Raw genomic sequence first — 13277 nt, 5'->3', positions numbered from 1 at the left:
CTGAGCCTGGGGCCAACCCCTATTCCTCCTCCCCATCCAGGCCACAATCTCTTTGCTCCAGAGATGGGCCTGTGACCTAAATTGCCCAATCAGGAACAACCCCAGGGCAGACTTGGCAGCTGGCCCAGAACACTGCTAACCATCCCAAGTCAGTGTGGCCTATGCATGTGCCACCTGGACCTGTAGCAAGCATTGCCACCCTTAGACAAGGGCTGACCCATGGAGAAGACAATGCTTAGAGAGTCAGAGAAAGTGAGCCAGCGCCTTGATCATGCCATACCTGACATCCTATCTATAATCTTCTCTAGACAGCTATGTTGTTTTAGACAAAGATATATTGGTATTTTCCATTTCTTACAACATGAAGGTGTCCACCGACAACATGTTTTTACATCCTCACATCAACCCCGAGGTGTTTTCATTTTATAGGTTGGTAAACTAAGGCTCAAAGGTGCTAATTTCAGAGTTCGTGCTGTGGCTCAGCAGTAATGAATCCAACTAGTATCCACAAGGACACAGGTTTGATCCTTGGCCTCACTCAGTGGGTTAAGGTTCCAGCGTTGGTGCAAGCTGTGGTGTAGGTCACAGGTGTGGCTCAGATCCATTGTTGCTTTGGCTGTGGTGTAGGGTGGCAACTGCAGCTCTGATTCAACCCCTAGCCTGGGAACTTCCATATGCCGTGGATGCAGCCCTAAAAAAAAAAAAAAAAAAAAAAAAAAAAAAAAAAAAAAAGGTGATAACAATTCATTCCACAAGGCAGTGGCAAAACTGTGACCAGAATCTGGGCTTTCCTGAATCCCTTTTGGGTGCTGCATGTACTAGAGCGAGGTGAGCAGATACACAACACACATCATATTCTCACTCTTGCACTCATGGTAGAAGTTACTAATCAACTCCTGAACTATTTCCTGCAGAATCCACAAGAGACACCGTTGGGTGTCCCCTCACGGCTCAGCAGGTTAAGGATGCAGCATTGTCACTGCTGTAGCTCTGGTTACAGCTGTGGCACAGGTTTGATCCCTGTTCTGGGAACTTCCAGATACCTCAGACACAGCCAAAGAGAGAGAGAAAGAATGAGAGAGAAAGGGAGAGGAAGGAGTTCCCGTCGTGGCGCAGTGGTTAACGAATCCGACTAGGAACCATGAGGTTGCGGGTTCAATCCCTGGCCTTGGTCAGTGGGTTAAGGATCTGTCGTTCCCGTGAGCTGTGGTGTAGGTCGCAGATGCAGCTCGGATCCAGCGTTGCTATGGCTCTGGCGTAGGCCAGCGGCTACAGCTCCGATTGGACCCCTAGCCTGGGAACCTCCATATGCTGCGAGAGTGGCTCAAGAAATAGCAAAAAAAAAAAAAAAAAAAAAAAAAAAGAAAGGGAGAGAGAGGGAGAGAGAGAAAGAAAGGGGGAGAGAAAAGAGGGACACTGCCGTCTCTCTCTCCCATTCTCTTAGATCAGATCTTGTTTGCAGGCTCTTGTGGCTTATCAGGTCTTTCTTCCCCACCAGCTGAATCCATTTGAATTGAATGGCACCCAGTTGAATCAAGGCAAAGGGGGATTCTTTGGAGTTCCTGTCGTGGCACAGCGGAAACAATCGGACTGGGAACCATGCGGTTGCGGGCTCGATCCCTGAGCCTGTCCTTGCTCAGTGGGTTAAGGATCTGGTGTGGCTGCAGCTGTGGTGTAGGTCAGGTCAGCAGCTGTAGCTTCGATTCAACCCCTAGCCTGGGAACTTCCATATGCCGCGGGTGCAGCGCTAAAAAGCAAAAAAAAAAAAAAAAAAAAAAGGGGGGGGGATTCTCAATCTCTTAAATCTAGGGGCCTCTCCGAGGCAGCCACATACCCCCTCCACTCTGCCCTTTGCCCAACGGGAAACACAGTGGCCCAGAGAGGGGCCACATTTTCCTCGAATCGCACCGCACCTCAGGGCAGAGCTGGGGGCTATGGCTGCTCCAAGGCCTTCTGAACCCAGCTGTCACTACCTCCCCAGGGTCCCTAAGGCAGTTGGACCAGAGTGGGGGGCTTAGGTAAAAATCAATCCCGGAGGATGAAGCAGACGGTCAGAGCTGGCAATTGTGCTCTAAGCCCTTTGGCTGAGAGACCTGAGGCAGGAAGGAGTGAAAATGGCTCCCAATCTTGATGTGTGCCAGGGCCCAGCTGAACGCCCACACCTACCTCCTGTGTCAGGAAAAACCCACTGGGACTTGGAAACGAGGCCCAGAGAAGGGCCGCGTTGTGTGAGGAGCCTGCCTAAGGGTTATTTAATTTTCTAGGAAACCTCTGTTTGCCTTGCGATTTACTTTTAGTTAAGGGCTCAAACTTGGTGACATGTTAACTTGTGGGTTTGCGTCTGAGATAAAAGATAACGCCAGAGGTTACCTCCTGACTGCCCCAAAGGACAGTCGTCACATTTCCAGGGTTTTTAAAATTGAATTTAAGAATCTCTCTTTTTTTTTTTTTTTTTTTTTTTGCCGTGCTCATGGCACATACAAGGTCCTGGGCCAGGGATCCAATCCCCTCACAGGAGTGACCCAAGCCTCCGCCGTGACAACACCCGATCTTTAGCCTGCTGCACCCCAGGGAACTCCGAATGTAGGAATCTTAGCCTAGTGCTTTCTAATGGACCATCTCAACCCAGTTCCACCAACGCTCTTGGCACCAGTTTTACCATCCTGCTCTTCCCTCATTCATCAATGAACGGAACTAAATCTTTCACAGATGTTGATTTCCTTGTTTTTCCTTTTTTAAAGTTTTATGGAAGTATCGTTGAAATACAATGTTATGGTAATTGCTGCTGTACAGCACAGTAATTCATTTCCACATGTACACACATCCATTTTTTTCCGAATGATTTTCCCACATAGATTATCACAGAATATTGGGTAACATTCCATGTGCTCTACAGCAGGTCCCTGCTCACAAATGTTCATTTTCTAATTATATGAGTCATGATCTTAGCTTTTTGGAAATGGTACTTTGACACCTGCCTTCCATTGCGGGACCCTCCTTCCTCCCCCACCTTGATCAAGTCTGGGTGGGGTCAAGGATCAAAGCCTGATTCTCCCTTATTGCTCAACCCCCCACACACACACCCTGCTCCTAGTTAAGAGTCACTGCCCAGCCCACCCTAGCAGCTAGGCAGAGACTACCTTATCTCTGCCTTTCTGACTCAAGAAGCTTGGGGGGGGGGAGTTCCTGCCCATGGCTCAGCAGTAACAAACCCAACTTGTATCCATGAGGATGCGGGTTTGATCCCTGGCCTTGCTCAGTGGGTTAAGGATCTCACGTTGCCGTGAGCTGTGGTGTAGGGTGCAGTCACAGCTCAGATCCCATGTGGCGTAGCTGTGGCGTAGGCTGGCTCCTGTAGCTCCGATTCAACCCCTAACCTGGGAACTTCAATATGCTGCAGGCGCTGCCCCAAAAAGCAAAAAAAATAAAGAAGCAGCAGCTGAGAGTATGCTCCTGGCCCAGCACATCAGAGACGCAGGTCCCCCATCTCTGTCAGGGAATGTCCAGCTGCCACTGGCATGCAGATTCAGGCCGAGGCCGCAGATTTCGTCTCAGGTGCCCTGGGGAGCTATGGATGATGCCAGGTTGGGAGAAGACAAGCAGGCCTCCTGTACCCCCAGGGCTAGGCACAGTGACCTCTCAGGATCTGTCAGGGCCAGGGTATGATGGCTGTGGAGCCAGGACACCACTTTAATGGATCACTTCCTTCTGTGTCGCTGAGGCCACCAAGGGAAACTGTGGCAAGTCCCGAGCTGGAGGGGGCTAGGCCATCACCCACCCCCATCTGCTCCACTTGCAAAATTCCACCCTCTTACCCAAGCAATGAACTCCTGTTCTGTACTTGCTGAAACCAGTCTCCCCTCCCAACCCAGAACTCCCTCTCCCCTCTGCTCCAAATTCTGGTCGCTTTTCAAGGCCCTGTTTAAACCTCCATGCTCTGAAAAGCACCCCAGCCAGTTCTCACCTGTCGCTCTGCCAGGACAGAGCCCTCTGGCTCCTGCTCTGAACTGAACCTCCAACTCAGAGGGGTGAGGCAATTTCAGTTGTAGCTTGGCCACATAATTCATACGGTTATTTGTTTTTTGTTTTTTTTCCTTTTTTGGCTGCTCCACAGCATACAGAGTTCTCAGGCCGAGAATCAGATTCAAGTTGTAGTTGTGGCCTGAGACACAGCTGTGGCAATGCGGGATCCTTAATCCACTGTGTCGGGCAGAATCGAACCTGCGTCCCAGCCCTCCCAAGACGCCACGATCCCGGTCCGCCCCAGAGGGAACTCCTGAATTCAGTGCTCTGGGGGGAGGGCGAAGGTCCAAAAGGCTTCTAAATGGGTCTGGGATGACTTCTCCAGCAGCCCCTTCCCCAGGACCGGTCCAGCCGCGCCCAGCTTCGTATGGCAGGTGTGTCTCTAGCGCCACCTGGAGGTCTCCAGATGCCCTGCAGCCCAATTGGGCGGCGGAGAAGACTGCCGGGAGCCGGCTGCGGGGTCCTCGCCTCTCTCACCCCTGGGAGGAAACAGGCCATATGCTTTGTCTTGTAGTCCTGGACTGCTTCCCTAAGGAAGGCAAGCTGGAGCTGGGTCATGCAGCGCACCTACTAATTCACCTTCTCAGTCTAGCCACCCCACGGTGCAGGGGCCAGAGATAGAGGCCAGAGCACGGTTTAGCCCTGAAGTGGGTGGACTGCGCTTGCAGTTTTACCGCTAACTCCAGCAAGTCTCCTCATTCTTGGAGTCATCATACCCGTTTTATGCATTGGGAAAATGTGGCTCAGTTCTCAGAATATTTGTGTCGCAGCCCTGGTCCAGTGATCAGACCTTCTTAACTCAAGCCTGCCCCGGACCGAGGCGGGAACGTAGTCTGCCACGAGCAAATAATATATGATTATCCCTGAAGGCCTGCTTATTGAATAATACCCTTTATTTAGAGGAAGTTGTCCCAGAGAGGCCCTGACCCGGCTGAGTCACTCAGGGAGTCCAGACCCCTGCCAAAGGCCAGGGCGCCCGGGATTGAAACAGTCAGCCGCCACCCCACCCCAGTTTCTTCTAGTCTGCGCCCCTCACCTAAATCTGGTCTTAAGAATGGAAGTTCCGGAAAGATGAGAAGTCCCCGCCCATGCCCCCCGGCCAGGTTTCCTGCTCGCCCCCCCTTTCCCTGAACCCTCCAGCTGTGCTCCCACCCTTCTTTTCTCGGTTCCCGCCGGTGCCGGCCAAAGCCAGGAGGGGGTGGGGCGGAGAACACCAGAGTGGGTGTGCCCCGCCCCCAGCCAGAGCGTGGGGGTGTGGCCTCTGCGCGGGCAACGCCCCTTGCCCAGCGGGCCCACCCCCAGCTCCCAGGAATTCCGCTGAGTCACTTCCGAGGCCTCCGCTGCAGCCGTGGTGAGAACAATAAGTGTCATTCAGATCTCTAAGCAGCGGACCAGCGCCCACCTGGGAGAGCCGGCCACTGGTCTGTCTAAGCGCCCTTACGTGGCCGACGAGGCCAACCCCACCTCATCCCCTACCGTTCTCCCCCAGCCATCCTGGTGGTCCGCAGGCGCCCACCTCAGGGACTTTGCACTGTCTGTGCCTGGCACTTTCTTCCCCAGGGCGTCTGTACTCTTCGCTTCCTCCCCAAGGTCACTGCCAAGGCCTCTGCTCCAGCGGGGATGTGTCTGGGGAGAATGCGGAGGTTTCTTGTATTGGAAAAGATGTGCAGGTGCAAATGGACAGGTGTGTGTGCTCGGTATGTGTGAACGTGTGACAGGCTGCTGCCTTGAGCTGCACGGGGTCAGGTGTGCCCAGCGTGCAGGCGACGAATCCCCCGTGGGCCCGGATGTCGGTCTCAGAGCCATTGTCTCCCAGCTCCAAGCCCACCCTTAGCAGCGAGGCTCCGGCCAGGGGCTGTAAACTACGATTCCCAGAATCCCTGGTCGCCCCGGAATTCCTGCTAGGTTCGGCCAATAGGAGGCGCCGGGGCTCTTAACCTTTCGCGTGCCGTTTGTGGACCTTACAGATCTGTCTAGCAAATGACGATGCTTCGGCGCCCCTTCTCAGAATCATGCTTTAAAAAAAAAAAAAATTAAATTAAATTAAGCCTGTGAGTTGTGTGCATACTGTATTTTTTATTTTCATTTATTTTTACCTTTTTTTTTTGGTGTCTTTTTAGGGCCGCACCGCTGCCCATGGAGGTTCCCAGGCTAGGGGTGTAATTGGAGCTACAGCTGCCAGCCTACACCACGGCCACAGCAACGCCCGATCCTTAACCCACTGAGTGAGGCCTGCGATCGAACCCGCGTCATCATGGATACTAGTTGGGGTTTGTTAACCACTGAGCCATGACAGGACTGTATTTTTTAAATTGTGGTAAAATATACATAAAATTTGCCTTTTTAGCCCATTTTAACTGTAGCAGTGTTAAGAGCCTTCGCACTGTTGTGAAACGGCTCTCCAGAACTTTTTCACTTTGCAAAACTGAAACTCTCTACCCAATAAATTCCCCTTTTCACCCTCCCCCCAGACAATGTAACCACCCTTCTACTTTCTGTTTCTATCAGTTTGACTAGTTTAGCTGGTTCATGTAAGTGGAATCACACAGAATTTGTCCTTTTATGACTGCTTTATTCACTGAGCATAATGCTCTCGAGGTTCCCCTTGCAGCATGGGGCAAAATTTCCTTTCCTTTAAAGGCAGAATCAGGAGTTCCCCATGTGGCTCAGCAGGTTAGGAACCCGACTAGTATCCGTGAGGACACAGGTTCAATCCCTCACCCTGCTCAGTGGGTGAAGGACTCAGCATTGCCACAAGCTGGGGTGTAGATCGAGGATGTGGCTTGGATTTGGCATGGCCGTGGCTGTGGTGTAGGCCGGCAGCTGCAGCTCCAATTCCGCCCCTAACCTGGAAACTTGCATATGCCACAGGTGCAGCCCTAAAAAGGAAAAAAAGAAAAAAGAAACACCATCCATTAGCCTCCACCACAAATCCCTGCAGGTCAGAACTTTCTGGAAATAAGTTTGTCTCTATAATTTGCCCACCTTGTCTCTAACGCTTAAGGGTTGCATCTCAGCCTCTGTCATTCCAGGTAACATCAGCCCCCTGAGATCAGGAGCCCATGGCAGTGAGGCATCACTCCATCCCGCTGGCCCACACAGGATCGCCAGTGGGTGTCTGGGGATGCGGGCACTGCCTTGCTGATAGACTTCTCAGAGGCACACAGGTCACACCTGATAAATCACCCTCTTTGGATTCTTCCTCCAGTGACATCTGGAAGTTCTGCCATGTCTGCCTTGCTAAATGCAGGCCACTGAGGGATTGCAACTTCAGACAACAGAACCAGCAAATTGTTGGAGGCCCTTCCAGCTACACCAGCTGACACATTACATTCTGTCTGGGATGTGCGCCCATGCCTGTAAGTCCAGCCCAATCCAGTGTCACAGTGCGCCCGTGTCACCCCGTGGGCCTAATACAGTAGAGCCCATCTCTCTGGAGCTCCTAGGTACCTGCTGGTGGAAATTAGCAATGTTTGTCTCTCTTGGAACATAAATTGTTTCCCCCAGGGTTAACCTTGACCTTTGGGCTCCTGGGGCATGCTGAAATCTGACGCTGGTTCTGGGGCCAGAACCTGCCAGTGGGTCCCTTCAGGTGAGGGTATTACAGCATCTTCAGCCAGGGCAGGTTCGATTTCTCCAATACTGGATGAGGGGCTGCTTTTGCCAGCGGGGGAGGCTGAGAAACCCGGATTCTCACCTTCACCTGCATCCCAGCAGGTGTGGAGATTCAGGGCACCCAGTATCACGGTGCGCGGGTGTGTGTGAGAGGCCGGCATGCCTGGTACCCTCTAGACCTCAGTTTCCCAATCGGAAAAGGGGGAGAGAAAGAGCCACTCCCATAGGGTGGCTGGGAGGCGGCAGCTGGAGCGTTTGGTGGTGGGTGGATGACGCCTGGGCCCTGGGGTACCTGAGGGCGCTCCTCTGGCCTGATGCTTTCCTGTTGCCAGTTCTTGTCCAGCAGGGCCTGGGGTGAGGCAGGGCCTGGGGTGAGGCAGGGCCTGCGGAGGCGAGGGAGGGCTGGGAAAGGGGTGCCATGCATGGGGGTGCCTGTGGAGGTCTGGGCCCCACAGGGAGCATCCAGCCCATCCCTAATGCATCCCATGGGGACCTCACAGGTCCACCTTGCCAGGGAAGAGAATGTCCCCACTAGAGGGCACCCGAGAGAGGTGTCTGCCTCTCCATCGACTGTCACCTCTGTGCACCGGGGCCTCCCCTGCAGTCCGTCTCCAGCCTACTCTGTGGTCCCCTGGCCAGGCTTCTGTCCGTCTCTCTCTTGCTCATGCCTGCCAATCTCAGCTGGGTCTCCTTGACTTCGTCCCTTAACCTTGCAGCATTTGGGGGTCTTCCTTCCCCTCCCCGTCAGGGTCATGGAGACCCGTCCGCGCACCTGGGGGTGCTCCTGAGTCCCGGGAGGAGAAGCTGATGGTCGTTCCTCTTTCTCTTCCCTCTCCCTTCCCGGATGCCCTTTCTCAACCCCATGCCCTCCTCCCTTCCTCCCTGCGGCGGGGCTTGCCCACAGCGGGGCTCTGGAGCTCTTGGGGCTGTGCTCCATCAACGGGCCTCCTGGGGCAGGGCTCCAGGACTGTCCAGCTGGCACCCACCCATGTGTCCTTCAGGGCCACAGAAGCTGGAATCCAAGGCCTGGTGCCCTGCTGGCTTGTGTCCTGCTGGGTGTGCTGAGCCTGAGCCTCACCTGGAGTGACCTTCGCCCCAGGGACAGGACTCAGGACAGGACAGGACAGGCAGAGCATGGGGTTGGCTGGCCCCATTTCTCAGAAACACAAGCCTGTCCAGCCAGGCCAGGCCATGAGCCGAAGGGAGCAGTGGCCTGAAGACCTTCCCACCCTGGCCCCCGCCCCTGCAAATTCTCCCTTCTCCTGGAGATGCTGAGGGAAAGGAGAGTCCACGCCAGCCCCCTTTGCCCGGCACCCACCCACTGTGTGCCAGGGGCTCATGCCTGCACCACCTCAGATGGTTCTAGTAAGTTTGCCCCAGAGGGATTATCACATTGGCCCATTGTACAGAAGAAACTGAGGGTCGGAGTTCCCGTTCTGGTGCAGCAGAAACAAATCCAATTAGGAACCATGAGGTTGCCGGTTCGATCCCTGGCCTCGCTCAGTGGGTTAAGGATCTGGCGTGGCTGTGGTGTAGGCCGGCGGCTACAGCTCCGATTCGACCCCTAGCCTGGGAACCTCCATATGCCGCAGGTGCAGCCCTAAAAAGCAAAAAACAAAAACAAATTTTAAAAAACCCTGAGGGTCAAAGAGGCTGACCACGTCCAACTCCCAGCTCTGTGCTTTTTTCCCCTCCTTTTGAAAAGTGGGAACTATATCAACTATACAGAAAAGTACAGAGAAGAGCACAAGGCAGCCTCAGCTCTGGGAATCATTTCACCGGATCTTCTTCAGCTCTGTTTGCGCAAAGAAATACAGGATATCAGGATTGGTAGACTGCCGCTCTCCATGCCCCCTCCCACCTCCACCCTGAAGCTGTGCTGGCCCCTTCCTGTCTGTTTTGTGGCCTTTGTCCCTACCTGGACGTCCCTAAACGATAAATGGGAGTGTCCTGTGTTCCTGTTCTTTTTTTTACAGTTCTGCAGTGGGGGGTAATTTACCTACAGGTCACCAGCTGAGGGTGTACAGCTGGCTCCTGGGTGTACAGCTGTGGGGTCGCCACCCTAAGTAGCACACAGGGAGTTCCTGACCTGGCGCAGTGGTTAGCGAATCTGACTAGGGACTGTGTGGGGTTGCGGGTTCGATCCCTGGCCTCACTCAGTGGGTTGGGGATCTGGCGTTGCTGTGAGCCGGGGTGTAGGTCGCAGACGTGGCCCGGATCTGGCGTGGCTGTGGCTGTGGCCTGGGCTTGTGGCTGCGACTCTGATTGGACCCCTAGCCTGGGAACCTCCAAGTGCCGCGGGTGCAGCCCTAGAAAAGACAGAAAGACAAAGAAAAGAAAATTAGTACACGGAAATTTTCCACCCTGGAAGGCTCCCATCCTCCCATACCCCCCCATACCACCCCCCACCCTGGACGACCCCAGCCTGACACCACTGGTCAGCTTTGGCCTTGCGGGGACCTGACCGGGCAGCCGGAGGTTGCGCTCTGGGCACTCCCAGGCTCATCCCCTGGCCGGGGACGGGAGCACTGGTCACCTCTTTCAGCCCACACTCCTCTTATCTCTCCTGGCTCCTGCCGGCGGCCGTTGGCCGGCTTCACCGGCCGTTGGTCCATTTTACAAACTGGACCTGACTGTGCCTGCACTTTTCTCCCTGGGGCGTCGCTGAGATCGCAGGCATCTTCTGCAGGTCACCCTCCGGGCCGGCTGGCCGGCAGCTCCGGGGTTAAAGGGCCACGACCCGGCTGGGGGAGCGGGGCGGGGGACACCGGGCAGGGGCGCCCCCAGGCCAAGCCCCCAGCCTCCCCCGAGGGCGCCCCACCCCCGGGCCCGGCAGCTGCAGGCCCTTCCGAGAAGCGGGGACGTTTCGAAAGGCGCAGCCGCACCTCGGACCCCTCGGGGGGCCCCTCGGAACACGGGAAGTTCGGGAAGGAAGCTGAGCGCGGCGCGCGCCCGGCGGCCCGCGGGCCGGATGACTAAGTTTGGCGGCGCGCCCCGCCGCCCTTTGCCTTTTTTGGCCGCCTGGCGCGCGGCGGACGTGGCCGCCCGGGGGGCCGAGGGGCGGCGGGGAGCCTGGGGAGGGGGCACCGGCGGCCGAGGCGCTGCGGGCGCTGCCCCCGGGGCTGCCCCTCCTCCCCGCCCCCACCCCAGCCGGCCAGGCCCAGCCTCCCCGATTTACCGAGGGGGAAACTGAGGCCCGGAGAGGGGCCGAGCCCTGCTCAGCGGACATGGCACCACCGCGGGGTGGAACCAGAAGACACCCAAAGGCCCTGCTTCCCAGCCCAGGGCCAGGACAGAGATGAGTCACACTCCCAAGGGCGCCGAGCTGCATTTATGGAGCACCCACTGTTTGTTTCCTGGCCTCCAGATGGCTGGGCCTCGGAGCGATCTTTGGAGGGCAGGGCAGGCTTGGGTCTGAGCTGCGGGCTCCCCTGGCCCCGGCTGGCTGTTGTGCTTGACGTTTGCACAAACTCAGGTGATGCAAAGCATCTCCCGGTCTAACAGATGGGAAACAGGCTGTGAGCAAAAGGAACGCGCGCGCGCCCCTGGTCAGGGGAGCTTAGTGGCATTGCTAGGGGCCTAAGTACAAATAGGAGCGGGTACCCCCAGTCCTAGGGGCATCGCAATGCACATGCTTAAATCGCCTACACGCAAGAGTTTGAGAAAGAAAAACAAAATGCACACGCACTCCCACGAAGTAGAATGCCTCTGCCTCTCCGGGGAGCTGGGCCGCGGTGTGACCGTCGGGTCACAGTTGCCGGTTCCGGACGCGCTTCAGCGCCCCGCCCCCGGCCCCGCCCCGCCCCGCCGCAGGCATCAGTTTGTTCAAACACAAAGTGGGGAGAGGGCACCGCGCTCGGGGCAGGTTCCAAGGCGGGGAGCGCGGTCGGCCGGTGGGCCAGGCACCCGAGCCGGGCGGGGCGAAGCAGGGATTTAGAAAACCTGGAGGCTGCGCGGCGTCCCCGTCGCCCCGCGGGGCCCGCAGGCGGCCACCGCTCCTGGGGGAGGGCCGTGGGGCGGCCCAGCCTGTGGGGCCGGCGCCCCCTCCCCGGGCGCTCCCGAACGTCGCCTTTTATGGAGAGGAAGTTGGGCCAAGTGGGCCGGGCCGGCCCGAGGGGCGGGGTGGGGACCGGCCGGGCCCTGCGGGAGCTCCGGCCCGGCCCGCGCTCGACACCGACACGCACTGGGGCGCCCGGCTTATCTCCTCGCCCGCTGCGCGGCCCTGGGACGCGGGAGGCCCAGAGCCGCCGCCACGTGAGCCGCGCGCGGGCCTGGGAGCGTCCGATAGTAACCACCCGGCTCAGGGGAGGGGAGGCCTGCACCGGGCCTGCCAGTCTAGCCCTGGCTTCCTATGACCCGACCCGACCCGACCCGGGGGCAGAGCTGCCTGGGATGGGTCTGAGCACGCTCACCTTGGGACCCCAGACAGTTACTCACCTGGGTGTCCGGATGGGCCCCCGCACCCTCTGATTTGACTTAGACCCGCTGCCACCGACCTGGGAGAGTCAGGACCCGGGTCCTGAGCAGGGACTGGCTCAGAATCCTGGCCTCCACCTTCCACAGCCACCACCTCCAGCCCTGGCCGCTTTGTGGGAGAGGGTCAGGGTGGGCTGTGGGTTCCTGAGAACCCAGTGTTCTGCCCCCGACCAGCGTGGTCCCGAGTCCAGCTGGGACCCTGTGAGGCTGTTCTGAGGCCGTGGGGCTCCATTAGGCAGATGAGCATACTGAGGCCCAGAGACAGCAGGGCGCCGGGCTCAGGGTGGTGCCAGCGTTCTGCTCTGCTCTGCACACAGGGGCTGCTGTCGAGGGTCTGCCCAAAGAGAGCCCCCATGAGTGGCTTGAGATAAGTTGTGATTTTCCCCCGGGGATCCCCAGGCCTGGAAGAGAGTTCGCAAGCCTAAGGAACTAAGTGGCAGGTGCTAGGGCTGTGGCAGGGCCTGAGTGCTCTGGTCCGGCCTCTCTGCAAACACCTGTGACACCTGCACAGTCACCTCTCTCCTCTGGGGGTCAGCAAGGCCTGGCCAGGAGTCCAGGTCCCGCCCTTCCTAAGTGTCAGTGCCTCTAAGCTCTCTAGGCCTGTAACCTGTACCTCCCCCCTGCCTCCAGGCCTGGGGTGAGGGTTCAGGGGAGGGTGGGGACAGGTGGAGGGGGGTATACTTGCAATTCCTGAGCCGGAAGGCTGGCACCACACCCCGTGCACCCTCGGGGAAAGGTGGCTGTCATGATTAAGTCTAGATAATGCCTTACAAGTGTCCCTAGACGACAGGGAGGGGCCGGATTCCAGCCCCTGCACTTTGCCCTTTTCCCTCTGCTCACGGGGACCCTGGGAGTGGGCTAGGGCACAGGTGATCCATGAACACCTTTCTCCTCCTCCCCCCCTCCCCAAACCAACCCTGAGCAGATGCCACGGAGGGCCGCTGGCCCCGGTCCGTTCCAGGGAACAAGAGCGGTAGGAACCACAGCCCAGCAGCTCCGTGGTTTTTTGTTTTGTTTTGTTTTGTCTTTTTTCCCTAGGGCTGCTCCCTCAGCATATGGAGGTTCCCAGGCTAGGGGTCTCATCAGAGCTGCAGCCACCGGCCTACGCCAGAGCCACAGGAACTCTGACCTATACCACAGCTCACGGCAACGCCGGATCCTTA

At 57.2% G+C, this 13277-nt stretch overlaps 1 long non-coding RNA gene across 1 annotated transcript; it reads left to right on the top strand.

The window, feature by feature from the left end:
• Nucleotides 1-1571: 1571 nt before the first annotated feature.
• LOC146404340 (uncharacterized) lies at nucleotides 1572-2706 on the top strand. The gene is made up of 2 exons (XR_014840044.1): nucleotides 1572-1683; nucleotides 2485-2706. It is a non-coding gene; the product is annotated as an uncharacterized LOC146404340 (long non-coding RNA).
• Nucleotides 2707-13277: the final 10571 nt, after the last annotated feature.

Source organism: Sus scrofa, chromosome 3, assembly GCF_054392235.1.
Source record: "Sus scrofa isolate SSC_HxYL_T2T_F1_AM1 chromosome 3, Sscrofa_HxYL_maternal_Yorkshire_Landrace_v2.0, whole genome shotgun sequence".
Classification (NCBI taxonomy): domain Eukaryota; kingdom Metazoa; phylum Chordata; class Mammalia; order Artiodactyla; family Suidae; genus Sus; species Sus scrofa.
The sequence above is the reverse complement of the archived record's forward strand: the minus strand, read 5'-3'. Positions and strand labels throughout refer to the sequence as shown.